Here is an 11,903-nt window from a genome sequence, read left to right as displayed (position 1 = left end):
GTACAGGGCTCCAGCCCCACTAGCTAACGCAGAATGGTCAAAAAATAAGATTTACTTTGTACAAAAACAGTTTATTTAGGGGACACATACATTTGTGGAGGCCAGGAAGGGAGAGAGAGAAGCAGCAGGAGGCGCGGGGGTAGGGGTGTGAAAGTAGGCGAGGGGAGGGGAGGGAGGGGAGGGAGGGACGGGGCCGGGAACAGCCGCGCCCCGCCCTCGCCGGGACCCTGCGCGCTGCGCTGACTGCAGCGGGGACACCTGGGCCTCCGGCGCGCTGCCGCGAGGGGAGGCTCGCAGCTCCTAGCTGGGAGAAGGTAACGCCCCGCGCCCGGGCCGCCAGGTTGGGAACACCAGGCCGGGACTGGGGGCAACAAGACCCGGCGGGCGGCGGGATGCCCTTCGTGCCGGGCAGGCAGGACACCAAAGGAGCGCAGCGGTTTCTGGTTTTGCCTTCTCTGCCCGCTGGCTGTGCTACGTGATGAAGCTCCATTCCTCTCCTCCTCTGGGTCTCCTTTTCTGTTAAATGTGGGAGTTGGTATAGAATGATGTTCTGTAGTCTTCCGCGCTCTAAGACGTGAACTGCGTTTTGGCACCCGACAAGCTTCCTTCCTCAGTTTCTCACTTGTGCAGGCGCCACCCCCTGCTGCCCAGGGTGCCCTTTCCGGGAAGCTGGGGTGCCGGGGTGGGGGTACAGCTGAGCTGCCGCGTTTCTGGGGCGTCCACGGGTGTGCTCAGGTGAGAAAAGGTAGCGCGTTAGAACCGATGCACAGGTGGGTCACGGGAAAGAAAGGCAGGGGACGGAAGCTAAAGTTTTGTCCTTCGAAAATAAGCAGATTTGTTTTGGAATTTTCTCTCTCCCAGACCTCGTCCCGCGGGAAATGTAAACCACACGAGTGAGGTTTATCATCTTTCAAAGTGGAAAACCGATTGCTTCAGGGCTAAGACAGAGCCCCACCAGCACGTAGGAAGTGGGTTTCTCTCTCTCTGCGCAGGTCCTGCCTCCTCCCTCTTCCTTTTCCTTTCTCTTCTCCTTATTAATCCCCCTTGACTTTGAGGGGCTGCACTTCCTGCCTTGATGAAAAGTCTTCTTTTCATTTAGTGTTGATTGTTGACCAGCAGCCTCCTGGCTTTGGGCTCTGAGTTGACTTGGAAGCAGTTTCTCTTAGTTCAGTGAAAAAGTTTGATGCGATTGTCTTTCTTCTTTGTAAGAGAGAATCTTTTTTGTCTATGTCTTGTACTCTGAGTAACTACTTTGAAGATAATGATACACAGTGTATTGACAATTGTTAGTCTCATTATTTTGATATGAAATTTTGTTTTACTTTTTCATAAAGAAAAAACCCTACAACCCCCAACCAGCTTCAGACAGACCCTGGGAGGTGGGAGGGAGGATTCAAGCTGCCCTCCAGCTTCGTGTCCCCTTGCCAGCCATTCCCTGCTGTTAAGGTGCCCGGACTGTCAGCCAGATGCAGGAGGATGGCTGGAGTTGCTGAGGGTTTTGATGCGTTTCTGTAGATCTGGAGCACTCCCCTCCCCTCCGCTTCTCTTGCCTTTGCAGTTCTTTTGCTCACCTCACCTGTTGTGTCCAGGTGAGATCAGATTCCAGGACCCATCAAGAGTGACCAGGAAGGAGAAGGTGTGGGGAAGAGGTCAGGGCAATGTTGAATTTTATTGGGCACTTACTATGGGCCAGCACTCACTCTTCTGCACATAAAGCGTCCTTAATTTTCACAAAGGCACAAGAAGGGTGGAACTCCACTGTACAGATGAGAAACTGAGGCTCAGAAAGATCACTTCTTAGTCACATAGCTAGTAAGTAACATAGTGGGGATAAAAATCCAGGCTCTAATTCTAAACCTGTGTTCTTTTAAACTTCTTTTGAGGAGCTTGAGTAAGGGCAATCTGGAAGAACAAAAAGCAACTAACATTATCGAGCTCTTACCAGGTGTTAGACATTGCTCACAGTATCTTAGAGGTGTTATGTCATTAATGGTGCAAGAGTTTTGTTATCGTGGAGGGACCAGTGAAGGCTTTCCTTTCTCAGCAGTGGTCCTGCTCCAGAAGGCCTGCCTGATCCAGCTGCCAGTGTGTGGGTGGGGCAGGGGCCCTGTTTGCTTTATCCTAGAAGTGGTTTGGGGTCTAATAAAAGATGGATTGTCCACATCCGATCCGTTAGAGCTGACCGTTGGCTTGTGAATGATCCCACTGTCCCCTAAGAGGCCCTTTTCAGGCTTCACTCAATAAATATTTGTGGAATGAATGAATTAACACCTTGTGCAGAGTGGTCTGTTGCCCTGGAGAAATATGACCCAGTTAAGGGCAGCTGGGCCCTGTCCTCAAAAACTAGTGCCAGGCCAGGCTGTTATATCCCTAGGGCAAGGGTTTGAACTGTGCCCCTGTGAGCTTCTGGAATTCCTTGGTTAAAATGTTTGCTGCCCCTGTTTTATAAAGAGTTTTAAAGGAAATAGCTCATAAAGAGAATTTGACTGTTTTCCCCCAACTAACCTAAAAAGTGACTTGGTATTAATGAGGTGATTACCCTCTCAAAAGGGAAGTAGAGAAATAAGGTGGTACTGATTGCCTTAGGGTTTCCCATCCTTCTCTATGGAAGAGCCCTCAGTGGGAAAGAAGACAAACAAGTATTCCCGGGAATTGTGATATGGATTAGTTGGCCCCAGGAAGCTTAAAAACTATTTTAGGGACTTAAGATCAGTTTTTCATTTGATTTTATGATATGTGGATCTCAGTTTAAACATATAAAAATATTTTCCCCAAAATATTTGCGTAAAATTGGTGCTCTGGCAAATTGTTTTATATTCTTGGTGCCTGGGGATACTCGAATGGAGAAGCAGGGCAAAAGTTTTGGTCTGGGGGCTTATAGTGCTGTTTCCATTTTCCATTCCCTGGTTCACAGGAACAGAGCTTAACTCCTGGGGAAAATGACCCCTTTCCCCATTTTCCAGAATAAAGAATATGTTTTAAAAATAAATGTATTCTTTATTGCTTTCTTTCTTTTTACCAAAACTATATTAATTGCAGAAAAAAGATAAAATACAGAATACTACTAAAAACAGCAATGATTGAATTGATACATCTACACGTAGAAATAACTAATGGAGAACTTAGGATGTAATTCGCTGAATCTTTTTTTCTGCATATATATGTGAAAACAAATACATTCCTCATTTTAATTGAATTCTTATCAAAGCTAAGAGCCATCTCATTGAAAGAATATAGAAGCTAAATTATGAATAATTAAAAACAATCTAAAAGTTAATCCTGTTTGTGAGCCACGAAGTTTAACACACACCCTTCCTCCATTATTCCCTGTGTCACTCAGTCTCCAGCAGAGAAACATGTCAGGCTGTGAGGCTGCTTCTGAAGCTGTAGGGTCAAACTGTTCTCCTTGCTCCATGTCTCAAATGTAACAGAATAGATTGTACTTCAGTGTTACTGATGTGCAAAATGTGAGCAGAAAATTCAAAACCTTCTTTTGGAAGTGAGAAGGAGAGGGCCCTAAACAAGGTCTTTGTTCTAGTTCTGCATTTCATTACCTGTGTGACCTTGGACAACACAGGTAACTTCTCTAACCTGGTTTTTTTTTTACTGTAAATTTGAAATTAGGAACCTTGTGTTAGAGTTCCATTATTATGACAAAATACCTGAGAGAATCAGCTTACAAGGAGGAATGGTATATTTTGGTTCACAGTTTTAGTCCATGGTCAGTTGACTCTTGCTTTTGGGCCCAGGGAGACACAGAGTATCATGACAGGGAACATGTGGTAGAGGAAACTGCTCACCTCTTGGCAGCCCACAAGGAGAGAAAGAGACAGGAAGTGGCCAAGGTCCCAATGTCCCCTTCCAGGGCATACTTCTAGTGACCTAACTTCCTTCCACTAGGCCCCACCTCCTAAAGATTCCACCACTTCCCACTAACACACAAGCTTTCAACACATAAGCCTTTGGGATATTTTAGATCCAAACTATAACATTACTCTGCTTCCCTACTAGAATCACCACAAGGACCAAGTATCAAGTGTTATTGTTTGTTACTTGAGTGCATGAAAGTGTGTGCTACTTAATGTTTAAACATAGATAGCTCAAAAGCATTGACTTTATGAAATGCTGGAATCAAACTCTTGACTTAATAGTAATAGGACTAAATTATGGTATAAATTTTCTACTGGAATTTTGTTGTCTTCACAGAATCTAGGATTCCTCGGTGGCTAGTATCTTACTAGTCTTTGTCATAATCCTGAACAGAAGAGAAGGACAGAAGATAGTTCCACTTTTTAGGATAAAGGCAAGCTTGCCATTCAGAGGAGCTATTTATTTGCACAGGGAGTTCCTGAAAGTTGTCCCTAGTTACCTTGAGCAAGGCAGAGGCTTGTGAGGAGGAAGCATTAAGAGCACCTGGAAAGGCAGTGTATCCCTAGAGGGCATGGTGAGTGCCATCAGCCAGTGCATCAAGGGGGCTCTCAGGCATACACCCTGCTCCTGGCAGCTTGGGAACCAGTGGACCCTGCACTGGGAGGCAAGTGGCTTGGCTTCTACCCCTGAATCTCCAAAGAAAATTTGTAATAACTGAGTTTAGTCACATCCACCTTTTGAGCCTTGGTTTTGTTATCTATAAAGTTAGGGAATTTGATCACCTGAGGTTCCTTCCAGTATAAAAAACCTGTTATTTTCCATTTCTATCTGTTCAAATAACAGTCTGATAGAGAACTACCACATCTAGATGACTTAAGTGTTAAAAAATGTTCCTGCTTTTCGTTGTTTGGAACTTTTGGTGATTTTCTAAGAATCTCCGCACTTGACTGCCCTCCATAGATCATTCAGAGGGGAGCTGTTTCCACTTATTTGTGTGTCGCTGTTAATCTAGTACCTCCATCTACAATGCTTTGATGCTTTTAGAGATGTGCCAACCATCTAGAACAGCAATGGTGGGCCCTTTGTATCATTGAAAGCTCTAAAAAGTTCACCATCGCTGGACTAAAATGTTGTAAGGAAAGAACAGTTTGGGTGCAAGTTTTGGAAAGGTAGGTATATAGAAACATAATGAAAGTAGGTTTTTATGGTAATCATGTGTCACTAACTAATTGCCTCCTTCAGTCACTGAATACAGTGATTTTACTTCCTGCCCCTTGGCCACTTTGATCTGTGCTACCTTTGCAGAATGTGGAAGAGACACATGACTCCCCTCTTGAGTTTCTTAGTTGGAGAATGGTGGGGAAGAGGCTACCAAAGACAGGAGGCAGAGAATTCAGCTGTAGTTGGAATAGGAACGAGCTGAAAAGATCAATTTAAGAACAGATTGAACCCCCAAGGGCTTGGAGTGTGTCGCTGAATGCTACACCTGTGTCGCCTGGCATAGTCGCTGGCACTCAGTGGAAACTCAGTAAAGTATTTCAAATTAAATGATAAATGAACAGGTTGAAGAATGAGTTAATCCTTCTCCTGAAATGAAGTCTTTGCTGAAGTGTAGTGCAATATGCCTTGGATAGTTGCAGTGACTTCTTTATGTTCTTATAATCTACAGAAACCCTTCCCTGTATGTTCTCTCTTGCATTGATGACTGAGATAAAAGGCATAAATAAAGGCATTTCCTAATGTCACACTTTGCTGCTGTGGCAGAAATAGATTAGGTTTATTACTCTTAGATGTCTTCTTTCTAAAATGATCAAGAAATATTTGAAGGTGGGGTAGGCATAAGACCTAGCAAGCAATTCCACAAATTTGCATTCTGAGCTGGAAGAAGAAAGACAGCATTTGACTTCTGGGTGAACAGACATTTCTTTTTTCCCTTACAGAAGCATTGTTTTACTGTAGTCTTGACAGAATGTGATGCTATCATCTGCTAATCAGACAGATATGTTTTGTGCCTCTATTACTCATGGCCACAGGCGCCTGGGCTTTCCTGCCTCTGGCTGAGTCACTTGGTTAAAACACAGGGCTGTGAGGCTGAGGGCTGGGCTCTGTCCCAGGCCAGACTGAGATCTGTGCCCTGACCATTTCTATCCCCTCTGCCAGTGATCTGTGTTGGGAGGAAAACAGCTGTGACATGTTAGATTCTTCCGGGCAGATTCTTTACCACTGTTGGTTTTGTACTAGTCATTTGTGTTGCAGAAACAAAGGGTCTGGATTTTCAGTTTGACTCTGGAATATATTCTAGGATTGTTTCAGTTTTACCATTTTGGGTTATTTTCAGGGGACGCGTGTTGAGACCTTTGCTGTCCCCATATCTGAACTGTTATCATAGCCTGTAATCTCTTTGATGTGTCTGTAAAATGGAACAATTATACCTGCCTCAGAAGTTGTTGAGAAGATTGGATGAGGTCATATATTTAATGAAAACCAGAGAAACAGATACTGTACCCGGGTGGTTGGCCAAAGATGCATCAGCTAAACACTCACCACCTCATATATATCAGTTTCTGTGTGACATATTCAAGGTAACCTATGAATAGTTAAAACTAAGAGGAAGAACAGAGATTTGGATCCAGGCAATCTGACTCTAGACCCTATGCTTTGGATCATCAAAATATAATCTCATGTATTTACATCCTGCCTGTACCCTAGGAGTATTCTGCTTTATTTTCCATGAAATCAGAAAACTACAACCTGAGTTCTACATGCAGAAGCAAATTTTATAGCCTGACCAGTTTTTTGACCACATAGAACAATATTTTAAAATGAGCCTGTTGCATAAATTTAGAAAATTTTCTTACACAGAGGTGGTAATAATTAATGAATTTAAATATTTTAGGAAATATCTGGGGTTGACCTGAGACCACAAAGTGATGAGTCAGCAACTTAGTGGCCTATTTAAGAATCGGTTCTGCCCTGGGGTATAGTAACTAAAGTGCTATGCTTAGAAAGTTAAATCCTGGTTCTATTTATATTAGGTAGTTCACATCATTTGTGTCCTTTACATAGAAAAACAAAAATGATATCCTGTTTTGCATTCCTTTTGGAAATACTACGAAGGATAATAATAAACAGAATATTATCTATTGAGCGCATACTGTGTGTCAGGCCCTTGCTCATCTAATTGATGGGACAGCGCTCTGAAGCACAGGATAATTATCCATTTTACTGAAGAGAAAATGGCAGGAGAAGGTAAGTATCTCTAGTAATAGAGTTAGTACATGACAAAGCAAACTTTTGAACTCAAGTTGCTTAAAGCATGTGCTCTCTACTGTCCTGACTTTCTGGGGGCAGTTCTTTAGAACAAAGATACAGTATTATGCTCATGCTTATTGAGACTTATTGTTTGGCATGAGTCTTGTAACAGATTATAGTATTTGAAACTGAGACTGTTTCAGAAAACCTGAGCATATTTCTGCTACCCTAGCAATGCAATGATGGATTTGACAGATTATTCTAGGAAAAATACCAGGTTCTCCCAGCATACAATGTCCTTGGGAGTTCACTGCTTATTACTGCAGTTAAAAAGCAGCACAAGTGTAGAGTTCCTGAAATATGACTCTGGAGAACTGGAGGCCTTTTTTTTTTTTTGGACCCGGGTTGGAACTCTGGTCCTTGCACTTGCTGGGCAGGCGGTGGAACCACTGAACTAAATCCCTGGCCCCTTGGAGGCCATCTTTTATTTATGGTTTATTTCTGGAATATCCTAATCATGTTTTATTTTGGGTATCACAGTTTGAGAAATGAGAGGGAATATGCTGAAGAACTTGAGTGAAAATGAAGTGGATCTTCATTCCATACATGTTAGGGGACTTATTAAAATTAAATCTTTATATCAGCCGATCTGCTCAGATCACTTAAATATGACACTTTTAAACTCTGCATATTTTTGTTGAGTTCTAATTCCCTGAAACACTTGGGACCAGAAGTGTTTTATGTTGTGGAGTTTGGAATATTTGTCTGTTCTTAATGAGATATGTTGGAATAGGACCCAAATCTAAACAATTAAAATCAGTTATGTTTTCTATAGCCCTTATTTAAAGCTTAAATATAATTTTATACAATATTTTTAGTGTGGCTATATTTTGATTATAATCAATCACCTGAGGGCCAGAGTACAAATTTCCACTTGTAATATCAGTCAGTGCTCAAAAAGATTTCTAATATGGAGCACTTTAGATTTTGGATTTCAAATTAGGGATGCTCAATCTGTAATGTGCATACTCAAGCACTTTTGAAATAGTACTGCCACCTTTCTGCACATATGATCACTGTGTTCTTGCTGGAATCTTAAAGGTATTTTGCCATCTCATGGTTAAGAGTGGATAGTTTTGAGGTACAATCATAGATGGAAGGTTAAAAGGTGGAATTATGAAGCACAATGGCCAGCAAAGTGATGGGAAAAAGAGCCCAGGAAAAGTGTTTCTAGTTCTCATGGTCAAGTGTGAATCTAGAATCCCATGTTTCCTGAAGAACCATTTTGTAGTGAAATAAACTTGGCTTTGCAATCCAATAGACTTCCATTTAAATCTTAGATCCACTTACTAGCTGTGTACTTGAGCATGTAATTTAAATGTGCTGAGTTTCAGCTTCCTGTTCTGAAAACATTATTTTATTATCTTACATTGTGGCTCTAAGAAATAAATGAGATAAAGAATATGTTAAATTGGCCAATATTGTACATTGCAGAGTACGGTTCAAAAAATATTACTTCCCTTCTCTTCCTTTTGCTTCTCTCTCTTCCCTTTCTCTTGGTTTCCTCTCTTGGCTTTTGAGGGTGACAATGTTAAAGCAATGTACATAGTACAATGCAGTGAATATTCTAGTAGGAGTACTCACCACTTATTATGAGATTGTAGAGAGAGTGACTGCCTAGAAGAGTTGGGAGGTGAAAAATGAGCTAGACCCATGACTGAGTAGCAGTTTTCTAGGTTGGAAAAAGAGTAAGGGGAAAAGAACAGGTCAAAGGAGGAGGGGCATGGGAACAGGGAGAGACCAGGGAGTGGGCATGTAGGGTAGTTATGGATGAAAGAGATGCTCAGATGGTGAGCTCCAGACCAAAAGTGAAATCAGGGTACAAATTTACCCTTTATCTTAGAGGCTGCAAGAAACTAATGGAAGTTTCTCAATATTATGAGTGAAATAGCTAAATTTCTCTTTATGATATTAACACTGCCCAAAGTATAAAAGATAAATTTGGGGTTGATTTGTACACTTTTTTGAACTTGTGGGTACAGGTGAGATACCACACTTTAAAACTTTGTTGGTAAAAGTTAATGTAGTTGTAGAGGTGGTCCTGGTATTTAAGACTTCTATAAAAAGGTACATAATGTGTTGGAAAATGGCAACTCCATATAACAATTTATGAGCTGCATCATATTGGAGCCTAATTATTTTTAAAAGATGAATATATCCTGATCTGGGGCTAAACTAATTTACCATTTTAAATAAAGGATCCAGGTATGCTTTTGGCAAAATGATTGAGTCTTGAACCTAGAAAAAATGTTGCAAGCTCCTTATTATGTTTCCAGAATTGAGTTTAAGAATCTAGGAATAGTTGACACCCAATAAATGCTGAATTTGGTTAGTGTTTTGTAGAATTTCTCAAGCTTGGTGAGCACTTTTGTGGTTAGCGGTTTCTAAGTTTCTTGTGGGTGGAGGGGGCAGGGAGGCTTGGGCTACAACATTTAACAGCTGTGTGAAATTTTAAGAAGCTGGGTAGCTCTTCTCCCCAAGTAGTCGGGATCTGACACAAGTAGACACAAGTATGTGTTTGCTAGGTCTGTGTTTGTTTACTAGAGTGTTGTCTGCTTTACTCAGACCAGAGGGAAAACCTGACATGTACTTGGAATTCCTTGGGGAAAGCCACTGGGGAGATTAGCCTTGGATACTAGAGGTGCCTAAATATAAAGACAATCACTCGCTTCCCCACATGAACTAATAAGTGGCCAGGAGCCAAGGGTGTGGAGGAAATGTGACTCCACCTGTCACATTCTGCCAGTGACAGATGGGACCCTACCATGAAGCTGAGCACAGGTGTTTGCTTGGTGTAGGAGGAAGTGAGGAATGGGTGGATGTGTTTATTTTTTTCCCTTCTCTAGAAGACTTTCCCCAAGATTACTTTGAGCTATCAGAAATTAGAAGGAAATCTTGTGCTGACATTCAGTGCACAAGGAGCAAGGAGTACATTTTAAATTCCTTGGAAGCATCTTACATTGGGCTTTTAGAAAACTACACCTTTGAACCTGACCTCCTTCCTGTGCCAAGACCCATGTCTTCTCACTGTGCTCATCAAGCCTAGAGTTAGTCCTCTTGAAAGATTCTGGTTTGGTCTCTTTCCTTTAAGACCAAAGCACCAACACTGAGGAACTGTGCATGAGAGTGGTCAGGTCCTTGAGGGTGTGTTTGCCATTTCAAGAGGGTTGTTACCTTTAGGTGTGGTAACAAAGTGTGTGGGCTTAATGTAACAGTCAAGTATGGCATGATTGGTTGGTCATTACTTAAATTTGTTGATATTCTTTTTAAACTATTAAACAATGAACTTGACGAAAGGAGTAGCATGAGTGTCAGACATGGAGATTAGTTAATTTATTCAGTGGATACTGAGTGCTTACTATTTTATTATAGGCCAGAACTGGTTTTAGGTGCAGAATCCAGTGGGGGAAGACAGATATCTATCATTACTATGTGGTATGGTGTTAATGGATGTGAGTAGAGGTGGGGTAGTGAAAGAGAAGGGAGAACAAGCACCTGGAAGAGATGACACTTAAGAGAATTGAATGAATCAGAGTCAGGAAGTCAAGAAGGATAGGAAATAATGTGGTGGGGATGGTTTCATGTTCAGGCAGGGCTGGCAGGACTGCTGGCAGAGAGGTAGGAGTAGGCTGATTGATCTTGGAGAGCTTTGGACATTTCTTTAAGGAGACAAAACTTTTTTATGGACTTTTACTCCCCTTTATCAAATTCTTGCTTACCCTGTCACTTACTCTCAAATTCTGCTGTCCTTAAAACCAAGGCTGTTTAGCTATCACCGGCAGGTTTTCTTTTCTTTTTCTAATCGGTTTAGTTCTGTTCTCTCCCCCCCCTTTCTCCCTCTCTCCCTCTCTCCCTCTTTCCTTTCCCCCCTCTCCCCCCTCTCCTCCTCTCCCTCTCTCCCTCTCTCCCCCTCTCCCCCTCTCCCCCTCTCCCCCTCTCCCCCTCTCCCCTCTCCCCCTCTCCCTCTCTCCCTCCCTCTCCCTCTCCCTCTCTCCCTCCCTCTCTCCCTCCCTCCCTCCCTCCCTCCCTCCCTCTCTCCCTCTCTCCCTCCAAGGTCTTGCTATGTGGTTTGTAGTTCAGGCTGGTCTTGAACTCACTATGTAGTCCACACTGGCCTCAAATTGATAACAATCCCCCTGCCTCAGCCTCCCAAGCACTGGGATTATAGGAATGTACTACCAGGTCCAGCCCAGCCTGTTCCTCTCTTATGACCATCATCATATGCCACTGTGTATTATCAGTCTTTATGTACTCATCTCATCTTCTCTTTTAGCCCAAAAGCTCTTAGAGGGAAAGGACTCAGGGGACGTAGTTCCTTAATGCCCAGATCCCCAAGAAGGCTGACACAGTACAAGTGTGTTGAATGAAAATATTTTGAAGTGCTGAGTTATGGTGGCTATAAGAATTCAGTGGTCAATGGGGAGTTGTCAATTAGATATTTGAGTTTTTGTTCCCATGTGAGCAGAAAAGAACATAGCAAGTCTGAAACTGCTCTTCCTTAGTAAGACATGTTTGCAAGTTTGCCCTTTGGCTGGTATATGGAAATTTGAATTTCAAGAGGGCTTCTACTAATCTAAATGATGAGAATAGCACACTGCACTTCTACTCTTGATGTAAACAGTGTGTTTCCTGCTGAGTATCTGCATTTCTTCTAGGAGTCTTCAGTATATGCCAGGCAAGGGAATGTATAGGACCAGTCTGAGCCCACCCCCCACCCCCGC

At 42.5% G+C, this 11,903-nt stretch overlaps 1 protein-coding gene across 18 annotated transcripts in view; it reads left to right on the top strand.

The window, feature by feature from the left end:
• Positions 1-207: 207 nt before the first annotated feature.
• Sytl2 (synaptotagmin like 2) overlaps positions 208-11,903 on the top strand; it is a 122,452-nt gene continuing 110,756 nt past the window's right edge. For 17 of the 18 annotated variants that reach the window (XM_087212094.1, XM_087212095.1, XM_087212090.1 and 14 more), the window contains exon 1: positions 208-314. The gene's annotated coding sequence lies outside the window, so the exon portion shown is untranslated. The remainder of the gene's footprint in view (positions 315-11,903) is intronic. The other variant, XM_087212077.1, reaches the window with a different exon arrangement.

This window comes from Heterocephalus glaber, unplaced genomic scaffold, assembly GCF_053883595.1.
Source record: "Heterocephalus glaber isolate CG9 unplaced genomic scaffold, H.glaber_assembly_v1.0 deba00001429, whole genome shotgun sequence".
Classification (NCBI taxonomy): domain Eukaryota; kingdom Metazoa; phylum Chordata; class Mammalia; order Rodentia; family Bathyergidae; genus Heterocephalus; species Heterocephalus glaber.
The sequence above is the reverse complement of the archived record's forward strand: the minus strand, read 5'-3'. Positions and strand labels throughout refer to the sequence as shown.